Genomic DNA, 11,680 nt, shown 5'->3' on the forward strand with positions numbered 1-11,680 from the left:
TTGCATAAGCAGCAATGTTGGAACAAGGCAGAGGACAGGAATATGCAGCCAGGGACTGGATGCAGAGGGGGTTTCGGTTGATGTAATTGCCTGTGGAATCGTGCCCACATTGCCATCTTGTATTGCTGCTTTAATACCTAGGCTGGAGAAAACCACAGGATGGCTTTCAGTGTCAATAGATTGAAACAGGAAGATGGGCTCTTCCCAGGTCAGGCGAGAGTGATTCCCCAGGGTACAGAGAGCAGGCAACTCTGCTCAGGCTCTTAGGAGAGAAGGAAGAGTTGCAATCCCACTTTTACTCCTCTCTCTACTTTATCCACCATCTGTAGTGCATTTAAACACAGTTCCTTAACTTGGTACATGGCTCAAATAAAAACAAAAAAGGTTTTAATAAAGGATCCTGTATCGAGGTGACAGTTGATGGAGCATCCAAAATTCTTTTCTCAGGATCTTCACTGTACAAGAAGGCTGAAACAAACTCTCTAGAAAAGATGCCTCTATAAGCTTTCAGGGTAATTTTTATAAACACTTATTCCTAAAAAGCTTTTCTATCTACTGTATTTTCTATGGGAATAACCAACACTTTAAAACTTCGAGGTCTAAATGCAATTTTGTATGTGTGTTTTGCTTTTAAGTTGGCTTATGTAGTTGTGCTTAGGTATGCAAATTGGATGCGTTTTTTCTCTGAACAGTCAGCTATTTAGGCAAAGTAACTGTGTGAAAATACATCCACAAATGGAGCCTATTTACAATCCAGGACCTCACACTTTATTTTGTATAAGTAAAATTGGTTACTGTTTTAATACAAAACTGAGTTAAAACAGGCATTTATTTAATTGGCAGAACTTGAAAGTCCAGCTTTATTTATGTAGGGAATTCCGAGCATCTGAATAGATGCACCACAAGTCACTGGCAATCTGAGACTGTTGCTTTTATTAAATTCTGGGGTGTTTTTCCACTCTAAATATTTTATTACAAATAAAAGCCCTGCTATGTGTGAGCACTCAGTAACTGGCAATCAGCTGGGTTCACAGATGCGGTTAGGACTCTTGCAAAGGCTAAATTCAATCCAGTGTGTAAACGTGGTGGATGAAGTGTTAAATAAGCTATTTGCTTTGGCCCAGCATGGACCTGGGCTTTGGCAGCATATTTAGAGGTTTGTTCTTTGCGCTGGTAGAGATGGGTCATTGGAGGAAGTAGGGCCAGCAGTGTCTGAGGTGACTGACGATGGACTTGGATGGGGTGCTGCTGCATGGGATGAATGGCAGGAGTATCGGCTCCAAAGGGAACTCCTTGTGTGGATTTCTTGGCTAGACAGTAGGTGCTACTATTCAGCCTCTAATGAAAAGGCAGCTGAGGGGAAAATATTTGAGAAGAGAAAATGGCAGCCTGAATGAATGGACTGCTAAATGCACGAGCCAGTGCACTGGCACATAGGCAGTGTGGTCAGTGTCCTTTTCTTAGCAGCGACAATTCCTGTGGCTGGATGGGGGTGGTGGGCAAAGCCATATCTAATCCTAGCTCCAGGTCTGCAGATATGAAGTTACCTGCATTAAAAATAATTGTTCCAATTTTCAGAGGACTGTCCTGGTGATAGGGCCCTAAGCTGCTTCAATCATTCCTTTTGCAATGCAAGGGAGAAACCTGTGGCATTACTGAGAAAGGAACAGATTGCAGGAACCTAAGTTGGGTTGGAGAGGTTTCGTGTTTCCCAGCAATATAACTTGGTTGACTTCAGATGAAGAGAACTCAAATTTTAGTTGTTTTTCTTTTAAAACATCAGAATAATTTGAACAAGCTGTTTTGATCCCAAAGCCACTTCTAGTAAAATTAAAATTTTAGTAATTCCTTTTAAGATTTTCCATCTATTTGCACCTCTGTAAGGAAAGGGCAAATGGATACCAAAGCTACATTTTTAGCTTTGCTCTAAAATATACGTAAATTAGAAACACAACCGCTAGCTCACTTTCAACACCGTCCTCCTAATACAGCACAAAGCATTTGACCCATCAGTTCTAAATAGCTCCAAGTGAAGGTGACCTTATAAATTAGCCTATAGTTAAGAGAGCCCTGTCCATCCTCATACATAGCCAGGCAGCACTTGTATGTCCTCGCGAACATTCAGAACAAGTCAGAGGCCATGGGAATGCTGGGGAGAGCAGTCTGCTTGCTGGAGCCATTCAGTTCAGGGTCTGCTAGCAAGCTTCACTCTCTCTCAACTTCCCCTTTATGTTTAAAATATAATGGTCTAATTCTTTGCTCTGATTCAGAGGAAGCTGGGGTTTAAGACTGTGTGTGATATGATTGTGTTCTGCAAGAACATGTGTGCAGTGAAGAAATGCCATAATGAGAGGGAGCTATTCTTTAGTCTGTCACAACAAAATAAATGTACGTGAAAGGGAACTATGAAACCCAGCTCTTTGGCTGGCTTGGGGCAGTAGGACAGGCGATATTTTTAGACTGTGCTCTTGTCTAGCTCTTTGACCTGGCAAAATGGCATAATTTTCCACTTGTCTAAGGAGGAATGGGACAGGTTACTGTTGAATATTGAAGAATTTAGGTCTGGCTAGGCACCCCAAACTGGTGTTTTTTTGAATAGCCCAAATATTTTAAGTCTGTAAAACTGGGCAGGAACCCTGACATGAGTAAGCCCTCTGAGGGTGTTTCTGAGGTGCTCTGTGGACAGAGGTTGGCTCCAGACCACTCTGCAGTGGCCACTCTAGTGGCCAACTAGAGGATAGGGGCGTAGGGCTATGTGCGAAAGAGAAGAAAAAACACCCAAGACCCATAAATGACATTGTCTGCCTTCAGGGAGATTTCTGGTTTGGTTAAAATTTTGGCATTGTATTTCATAACTAACTGAGGATTTTCTCCTGCCTGTTTGTCCAGTTCAGTCTTTGCTTACTACTTTATTCCAGTATACGAAAGACGGCTGGAAAACAGTGTACCATCACCACTAACAGCTGCAGTCAGATGGTGCACACTTTAAACGGTGCAGACGTCGTTAGATTGGGCTCAGTTAGGAAAAGTAGCTCAGATCAGCTACTGTACTTTCAGAAAGCAGCTTTTCATCAACTAAACTGTTTGTTCTTGCTCAGGGCTAGTGATGAAAAATGTGCTTGTGAGGTTAATTTTTCTAATTCCTCTTTTAAACCAACATGTGAAAGATGCTGTTTCTTTTTTTCCTCTTTTTTATGTGTAAATAATTGCAATTACATCAAGGCAGATTTTGCAAGGTGCAGCTGTGTGTGCAACCCATCTTTCTCTGCATGCAAGCATAATCAGCAGTTGTGTGTGAGCACTGGCTGAGGGTAAAGCACATGTAAAGTGGCAACTCTGAAGCTGTGTTACTTTCTTTTCTGTGGTAGGAAGTATAAATGCCTTGTGGGTTTTTTTTTTTTTTAAAGAAAAAACCAACAAAGCAACCAACTCTAAATTAACAGCTCTTTTGACTAGTTAGTCAAATGTTGAAATATTTCCTGCTATGTTGCCTGGAAATACTTCTCCTGAGGTGAAATCATGATGTATTTGAAACCAGACAAAACCCCCTGTTTTGTTTGTTTTACGTAAAAGTTGAGTGAAGAAGCCTGAATTCTTGGATAGAAAAGGTGCATTAAGTGCTGAGTAGTTTTTGCAAACTTATTCCCTGTACTTACAGAGAGTAAGAGGGAGACCAGGGATCTTTCATTCTTATTTACAGCATTATTCTTTAATGAATTATGGAATTGTAATACAGACAAATATTTACTACATAGTCAAAATGTAGAAATGGTTATCTCTGTAAACAGATACTTTATTTTCTCAGAAGACTTCTAGCATGGCCTAACCAGCAGTTTGTATAAAGACAATAAACTGGAGACTAAACTTCGCTTTCATTGATTTCAGGGGGTGATGTGTCACATTGCCTTGTGGCCTTTGCATGGGGAAGCCGAAAATTCAGATCAGCATCCTTCTTGAGATTAATTTTCCTTTCCATTTACCTGTAGAAGGTTAATCCTTTAGCTCACAAATAAACATACCCTAACTGCTGGTTTTATGAGGTGGGAGAATTCATGGCAGGGAGAGTTTGACATGCTGTTTGCTCCTTGAAAGCAGCCCAAGCTGCATGAACCACACATTATCTGGTGTGCTCTGGTAGGAGGGGGAGACAGCCAATTCCATGAACATCAGCCCATTCTGCCTTGAACAGAAAAGGCTTGGGGTAGTTGACTTCCCTCTTTTTTTTTTTTTTTTCTTTCCCGCTGTCCTCCCCCTTCCCCTTGTGGGATTCTACTCCTTTTCACCAAATCACATATTTTTCCATGCATTTGAAGTTCTTGGAAACCTTTCACAGGCTACAGAGAAACAGCCACTGTCCTTAAGCTCCAGTGGTGAGAATCCCAGAATGTCACGGCGTTTTGTGGAGTTTGTACTGCCTCCACGGAAAGCTGCGTTCCGCATTGTCACCCCACAGGCACTTAAGCAGATTTCTCCCAGCAGGAAATTTCAAGCTCTAAAGGCCAGGAATGCTTCTGTGCTGCACCAGAGCCCCAGTCGCTGGTTGTGAAGGAAGAAAAGTTCCGTAAGAATTTACAGCCCCAGCCAGGGAGCCCATACAGACACTGCTGCTGCTTGTAAGCAGCCTGAAGGGAGCTGACTGCGGTTGCTGCACAGGCAGACACCAGGATAGTCTTTAAACTATCAATAACTTTGGAATTTAAGTCCCTTGACCCATGACTGCACCTGTGTCTAGTATGCCTGCATGGAGATTCTCAAGTGCAGTTATTACTACGTGCTGTCTAAGATCTGGTAGCCAATATGCCTGAAATATCAGGACAGTTTCGCTGGGATTTCTAGTAGTTGCTGCTAATGCCAGTACTAGTTTTTTGGATAAGGCACCTGCGGATTTCAATGCTTCTCATTTTACCTCAGTTATGAAGGCTGATTGAAACCTGTGAGCAGATAAACAGATCTGATGCAAATACTTCTGAGGACCTCTCTAAGGTGAAATGTCTTTTTTTGACATTTGGTTCTTTTGTAGCTCTGAATTTTATCTGTTGAGAAGGTACAGTTCTTTTCAGTCAGCTTGCACTCTTGGGTCCTTCAAAACTTTAGAATCAAGCACAAATATTTGTACATTATATGTGCATTTGAGAGTTTGATTTGATAACCTGATAGAAACCCAGCATGTGTAAGTCAGAGCATGGAATACTGTTCGTTTAGCTTGGTAGCCACTTACATACACATGAATTGAGGTCAGATATACATCTGCTTGAGAAGATACCCATAGAAGCAATCTCAATATTTAGATCCGAAGTCTGATGCTAAACTAGCTTATGAGACTCTAAGTACTTATCAGCTGGGCATAGACAAAATGTTCCTAGTGAAATAGGATCCTGGGATTTTGTTACATTTGCAGTGTAGATCAAGTTTGTGGGTCAGCTGAGATCATGGTACTGGGGCCCCGTGTAGATTCACAACATAATTTATAACAAGTGTAAGTGAACCTGGTGGCAGTAAGCTGAACTGGTCTGCTTCAGTTGGCTCAAAGATTCAGTCTAAGCTTGAAAATTGGTATTATTCAATACCATCACATAAACTCAGTTGGAAGACTAAGGGCCAGGTTGTCGGGTGGGTCTACTCACATGCAAATCAGTGAAGTGTATGTGGACTTAGACCCCTGCACATTTGGGCAGTTCTGTTTGCTTGACCATTCACTTGAAGTGATAGTTAACTTTGCGGCTCTGAAATGATCAGCTCATTACACATGAGTATGCAAGACAAGATTCAACATTTTTTAAGCTTTTATCTGTTCTCTATGACCCTTACCTGCTGAGAGGATGACACTGATGAAATCCTAGCCGATGTTGCAACTAATGTAAAAAAATTCCATGGACTTTAAGATACTAGATTTAATTTTAAAGTTTTTCTCTGTCTTCTCTATTCCGCGTTTAATGTATTAAGAACCGTCACTGGAAAGAGAGAGAGTAGAAAAGGGAGAGAATAACATTTCTGATATTAATGGAATCGTGAAATATTAATTGAAGAAATGCCAATTTTTGCTACAGTTTAACATCTGGACTTGACTATTTTGGGGGACTACTTGATGTTTCTAGACACTGTGATGCTTCTACCTCTCTCTTGAAAAAGGAGTAGCTGTGTAGAGCCTGAAACTTGATTAAACATTCCCTGGTACTGATAGGATCTTAGTAGTTTGAGACATCACTAATCTAGAACTGGTTGCAGTCTGCAGGATTCTCTCTGTTATGGACATAGTGAATGTAAGTAATATCCGTTAAATCCTGAAGTATTTATATGTTGTTTACTGGGCCCTTAGTCCTGAAGCAAACCTTTGTTAAAGTAACATAAAGGCTAAGCAGACACAGACTTGTCAGAATTTATTCCTCTACATAAAAGAGGAATGAAGTAAAACACGCTATTCAAACAAACTGCGCTCTGAAATAATTTTGAAAAGTTCTACAGTGCAGTAAGATAATCAAAATCATCTCATGATTGTAGAACAGGGAGAAAAACATGAAGACGCCAATAAAAGGGAGAATATTCCAAAGGCTTGAGAGAATTAGGCACATAACTTTCTTAAACTCCTTTGAAAATCCAAACGAATACATTTTCTGTTGATATTAAAAATGGGCTGGAGTCATACAGGGATAGATATTCACAGAAGGGCATGCTTAAGCTATGGGTCTGCAAAGGAGAAGAGTTTTTTAAAAAAATCTACTATAATGAGGATATTAAAAATTATTTAGGGATAGTGTAGGAGAGAGGGAGAGCCTGAAGAAGAGTCGAGAGAGGGTACGGGAGATATGAAGAAATTAGTAAAAATTAGTCCTGAAGGACTTCAAAGGTGAAAAATGTAACTTTTCTTGGGCCCTGAAATTAATTGGGATCTTCTGACTTGTCTGAGGATGCAAATATTAGTAACTGAGGGGAGGAGGGGATAGCAGAGGTCAGGGCAATGGTAGAGGAAACAATGGACCCCTCTGCAGCACCAGCCTCTCTTTCACTTCACAAAAAGTTTTTTTGTAATTCAAATGAAAACAAACCCTCCTTAAGAAAGGGATCTCTCTTTGGAGAAACACTGCAACATACTTCACTCTCACTTCCCTTTGGTTTCACCTTCCTTCATCAGTGAATGCATGAATGAATTTCGTCTGACCTTTTTTTGTTGTTGCAGAATTCCGGTGTAAACATTGGCACACTGGAAATACAGATACAGCCTGGGATCTTTTTGGGGCTTTCTTTGTAAATTACTTTTTCTGGGAAGTGCTGCTAGATCAATTCACTTGTAATGAGTGCCAGAATACTACCGTGCTGAGAATGTCTGTGCACATTAATTTTTCTTGTGTCAACTTGCAATATCCCTATGTTTGTAGCATCCATGCTGAGAGACACAGTCGCTGGTTCACTTTTAGAAACAATTCAGTAACACTCATTGCCCTGGAACTTTGTATTTGCAGATGCTGTGAAACTGGTATAGGCAAGGAGGGTGGTCTAATCTAAACTTGTCACCCATGCGCTCTCTTGATGGAAAGAGAAAGGCATTTCTAGAGGGTAATTCAGTCTTTCTTCTTAAACATCACTCCTAGAGTGCAGTGACTCATCCTCTGAAGTTGCCTGCCCATTGCTTTCTGTTGTAGAGGGAATCTGTATCATTAACTTAGGGTAGGTTTCAACTTTTAGGTGTGTGCAATTAGATGAGGTGAATCCTAGCCAGAATGATTTGTTGACAGAAACCATTTTGTGGTGGACCCATGTCAAGAGAGTCAAAGTAAGTAAAAAGTGATTGGAATGTCTGAGTCCCTCAAGCACCACTGAAAATCCCAGTGCTATGCAATGCCAGTATTTTGCAACTGTTTTTCATTAACTTTGATGTTATAGACAGTATAACACTCGATGGCAAGACAGATGTGAGATAAATCAGCCAAGAGTGGTCATAATGGCATGAGCCTTAAAATGCAGGATTGGTTAAGGACAAATCAGTCTGATTTTTTGAAATATCTCAGTCATATAGCTTACATAAGCAGTGGCTATTTCTCTTTTGTAGTGTATAAAGTAATAATCCAGTTTGTTTATTCAAGCATTTTATTCATACATACCCTTACATAGTTTTAAACAGCTGAGTTTCTGAATGCTTCCCCATATTTCATTTGGTGCTTATCAGGATTTACCATATGTCAGTCTAAGAAGTGGGGAAGAGGTTTCAAATTGCCTTAGTTAATGTTTATTCAATTGTCAGTATCAGTGGAGGTTTTGTAATATGTACAGATATTTTTATTGCTTATATAGCTATACAATTATAAAAAATACCTGGTGAAAGTATGCTTCGATAAAAAAGATCTTTCCTTTGTGATACATCTGGATTTTGCAACTGTAGCTGCATTTGTTTGCTGGTGATCTTTGCAGTTTCACCGGATACGGAGTCTTTTTGCAAATGGCCTTGCAGTCTTCTGTGGGAAGAGATGATACATGCTGTAACATCCATGCTTTTGTGTTTGTGAAATGATTGTTAAGCTAAATGACAACACTGGAATGAAAAAAAATCAAAAGGAGGGAAGTGTGGGTGTGGGGGTGGAGTTGGGGCATACAAGCAAGAAAGACATTGTCCCCAGGGATATGGGAGTAATAGTTCTGAAGACAGATAGCTTCATATTTGCTTTCAAAAGTGGTGAAACGAGTATCATAGAGCATAGGTGATCAGTATAAATAGTTCACCTCATTTCGTGTTTAACATAGACCAAGATTATGCAAGGGCTGTAGCCTTTGGAAAAGAAGTGTCATTTTTAAAAACTGTGCAGCAGAGTCTATTTGACCTTCTACTTAGCAGCAGGCACCGATGCAAGCTTACAGCTCAGACTGCCTGAACTGTTTGCAGAGAATGAGTTTGATATTCAGTAATGTACATGACTTCTTTTTTTTTTTTTTTTAAATCATCGTGGTTAGCTAATAGTTTAGTTCCTCATCAGGGGATAGATCAAAAAATAAGTATGTACCAATAAGCTTTGAAGGTTTAAAACCAATTTGATACACAGGAAGCCTGAAATTAGGGCAATAAAAGATATTTCTGATGCTATTTCCTCTTACTAAACACCTTTGCCTACCAGGCAAGTCCCTGTTCAGCTGTTTGCTGATGAATTAATTTGGCTGTAGATCTGAGCTACTTTTTGCAGAGTTGCTCTCTCTCTTGCAGCTGTGGCTCTTTATTGTTTTAAGATGATTTAGAGAAAAATATTCTTCATAGGTGAAATACTCTGTGCAGGAATTTCAGTATAATGCACTCATCTTAAGTTTGTTCTTCCTTTACCAGACATTGATAATTTAAAATGTGTTTTTACAGAAATCTTAACATAGCAGACAGTAATTGAGCAATGAGTGAATACAGTATTGCCAGGTCACGATGTAAGAGGTACAGTAATATATTGTTTAAAAGTAGTAGCGTTGCTTCAGTCTTGCTCCGTTTTACATGTGTAATGCTGGTGATGTCAAAGGAGTTGCTTCTATTTCCAGTATTCTAACTGAAATTTCACGACTGAAAAACCTGAATCAGGCCCAGTATTCTACATGTATATGCTGGCTTTTGTCCAGGAAGGTAAGAGATGTTTGAAAACAAATTGTTTGAATTTACACAAGAATGACTTAATCTGTCTTTAAAATCCAGCTGTCGCTAGAATGGAAGTCAGTAGATGTTGGCTAACAGTGCACAGTACTGCAGACCACTCCAGGAGCAACAGAACTGAAGTAGGTTCACCTCCAATTGAAGTGACTTGATTCCCAATTGATTGTTCACCCAAAGCTGTGCTAGCATTCGGTGAAAGATCTGCATTCAGCCATTACAACATGCTTAAAGGGAATGCTGAAAGATTCAGTTTTCTGTAGAAATGCACGCTTAGTTGTTATGAAGGGGAAAAAAAAAGTTGTGGTAGGATTTATTTTATATAAATAGGCCTGTGCGGTCATTGTTACATTATTTTGAGATTTATTGCATTGTCTTTCAGACTTCAGTGCAGGTGAGAACAGCAGTTCACATGTAGGATGCAGGATATTTATGTTTCCTGTCATTTGTGTAGAGCTTTAGCTTATGAGCTGCATATCTGATAGAAAGCAAAAGAACATGATCAGGATGACAAGGTTCAAAGCTGACAGTTGAGTAACATGAGCAAGGATGCACCTGCACTTAAAACACAAACCTCAGCAAACATTAATTTTAAATCATCAGACTATTTCAGTAGAGCTGTGTTCCCACAGGGCTTTCAAGCTGCTTTGCTAAAGACAATGGAGTTTTTTGGTATCTTGCTTGAACTGCAATGGAGGCAAAGGCTTATCTAACAGCCACATTTATTGGCAACACTTAAGTAATGAAAAAGAAAGAAAATTACACTTGCAAGTTGTTGTTCAGATCTCTTTGACAAGTTTTACTCTGTATTGTCAGAGACATATTAATGCCTAGCCCCTATGCTGTAGTTACAAAGTGAAGATGTCAGTGATGATTAAATGATGAAATTCATTGTCCATGTCACCTCTTCATTTTTCACTATGTACGTGTTTTCTTGGAATCAAAATGTCTGCACTTGCAAGAAGCTTTAAACAATTGATTGCACAAACATAGAGCAATATATCCATTTTAACACTGAAAATACTAGGCTCATCTAGATCCCTACATTCTTCTGAATCAGTCCTGGCCACTGATTAGTTTGACAAAATTGTCTCAATAAGAAATTGCAGTCACCTCTTCAGGAAAAGGGTTTCACAGGATTGTGCTTTCAGATATGGCTCCTTCTGGATATGGTAGCCAGTTGCTTCATCATTGTCTGTTTCTGTTCTCCCTTTTGTTTCCTGCAGTGTTATGCACAATTTGCCTGCCTTGCTGTTTAATCAGAGATCTCTGGCTATTTCTGAACATTTGAGGAAGTGTCTGCCTTAGACATAAATTTTGAGAGAGGACACGAGCCTCGTCCCTAGTATTTGCCATGTGTTACGTATACTACATTTTCCCTAGTGAAGTTGAGGCTACAAATCAAAAGTTCAACACAGGCCATTTGAAAAGTATTTGAGAGAAATCCCAGTTGTTTCAGTCTGTTTCATGTGAGAACAACTCACAATTAGCAGATTCTTTCCTTAAAGTATGCTTCATGTTTTTGTGGTTCAGAGGTGCAGAAAAGACGCTCAAAGCAACAAATGACGGTAGATTGTAAGGGTAGCGAATGAAGAACAAAACACTTGTCATGAAAAAGGGCCATTAAAAAGTACTTATTTACTGAAATGAACTTTTATACCTAAATTGCATTCTAGATTTGTAATGTGGTTTTAGTAGTATTTGTTGGAAGGAACTTACCCAACATGACATGGTACAGAGAGGAAGCATTTCATTCTGCTCATTCTAATTTGTCATAGATTTGCTTGAATCCTGCAAGGCATTTGTACTGTAAGACAAACTATAAACTGTGTTTATGCATGACATGAGGAGCATCAGACATGGCCTGCTGAGTTTGGAAGCAGCAGACCTCTAGGGCAACGAGTCACAGTGCACAAATAAATGTTATGTTGATGCAGCAGCAGAATTTTAAACAAAAAGAAGTCCTCTGTGAGCTGTTTTCCTAATGATTAGCACACATGCATGGAAGATGAGACCTTCACAGACCTTTATCAGGAGAATTAAAATTTATCAGCCTGGTTTCCCATTTTT

This window comes from Phaethon lepturus, unplaced genomic scaffold (genome assembly GCF_000687285.1).
Source record: "Phaethon lepturus isolate BGI_N335 unplaced genomic scaffold, ASM68728v1 scaffold21081, whole genome shotgun sequence".
NCBI classification, from domain to species: domain Eukaryota; kingdom Metazoa; phylum Chordata; class Aves; order Phaethontiformes; family Phaethontidae; genus Phaethon; species Phaethon lepturus.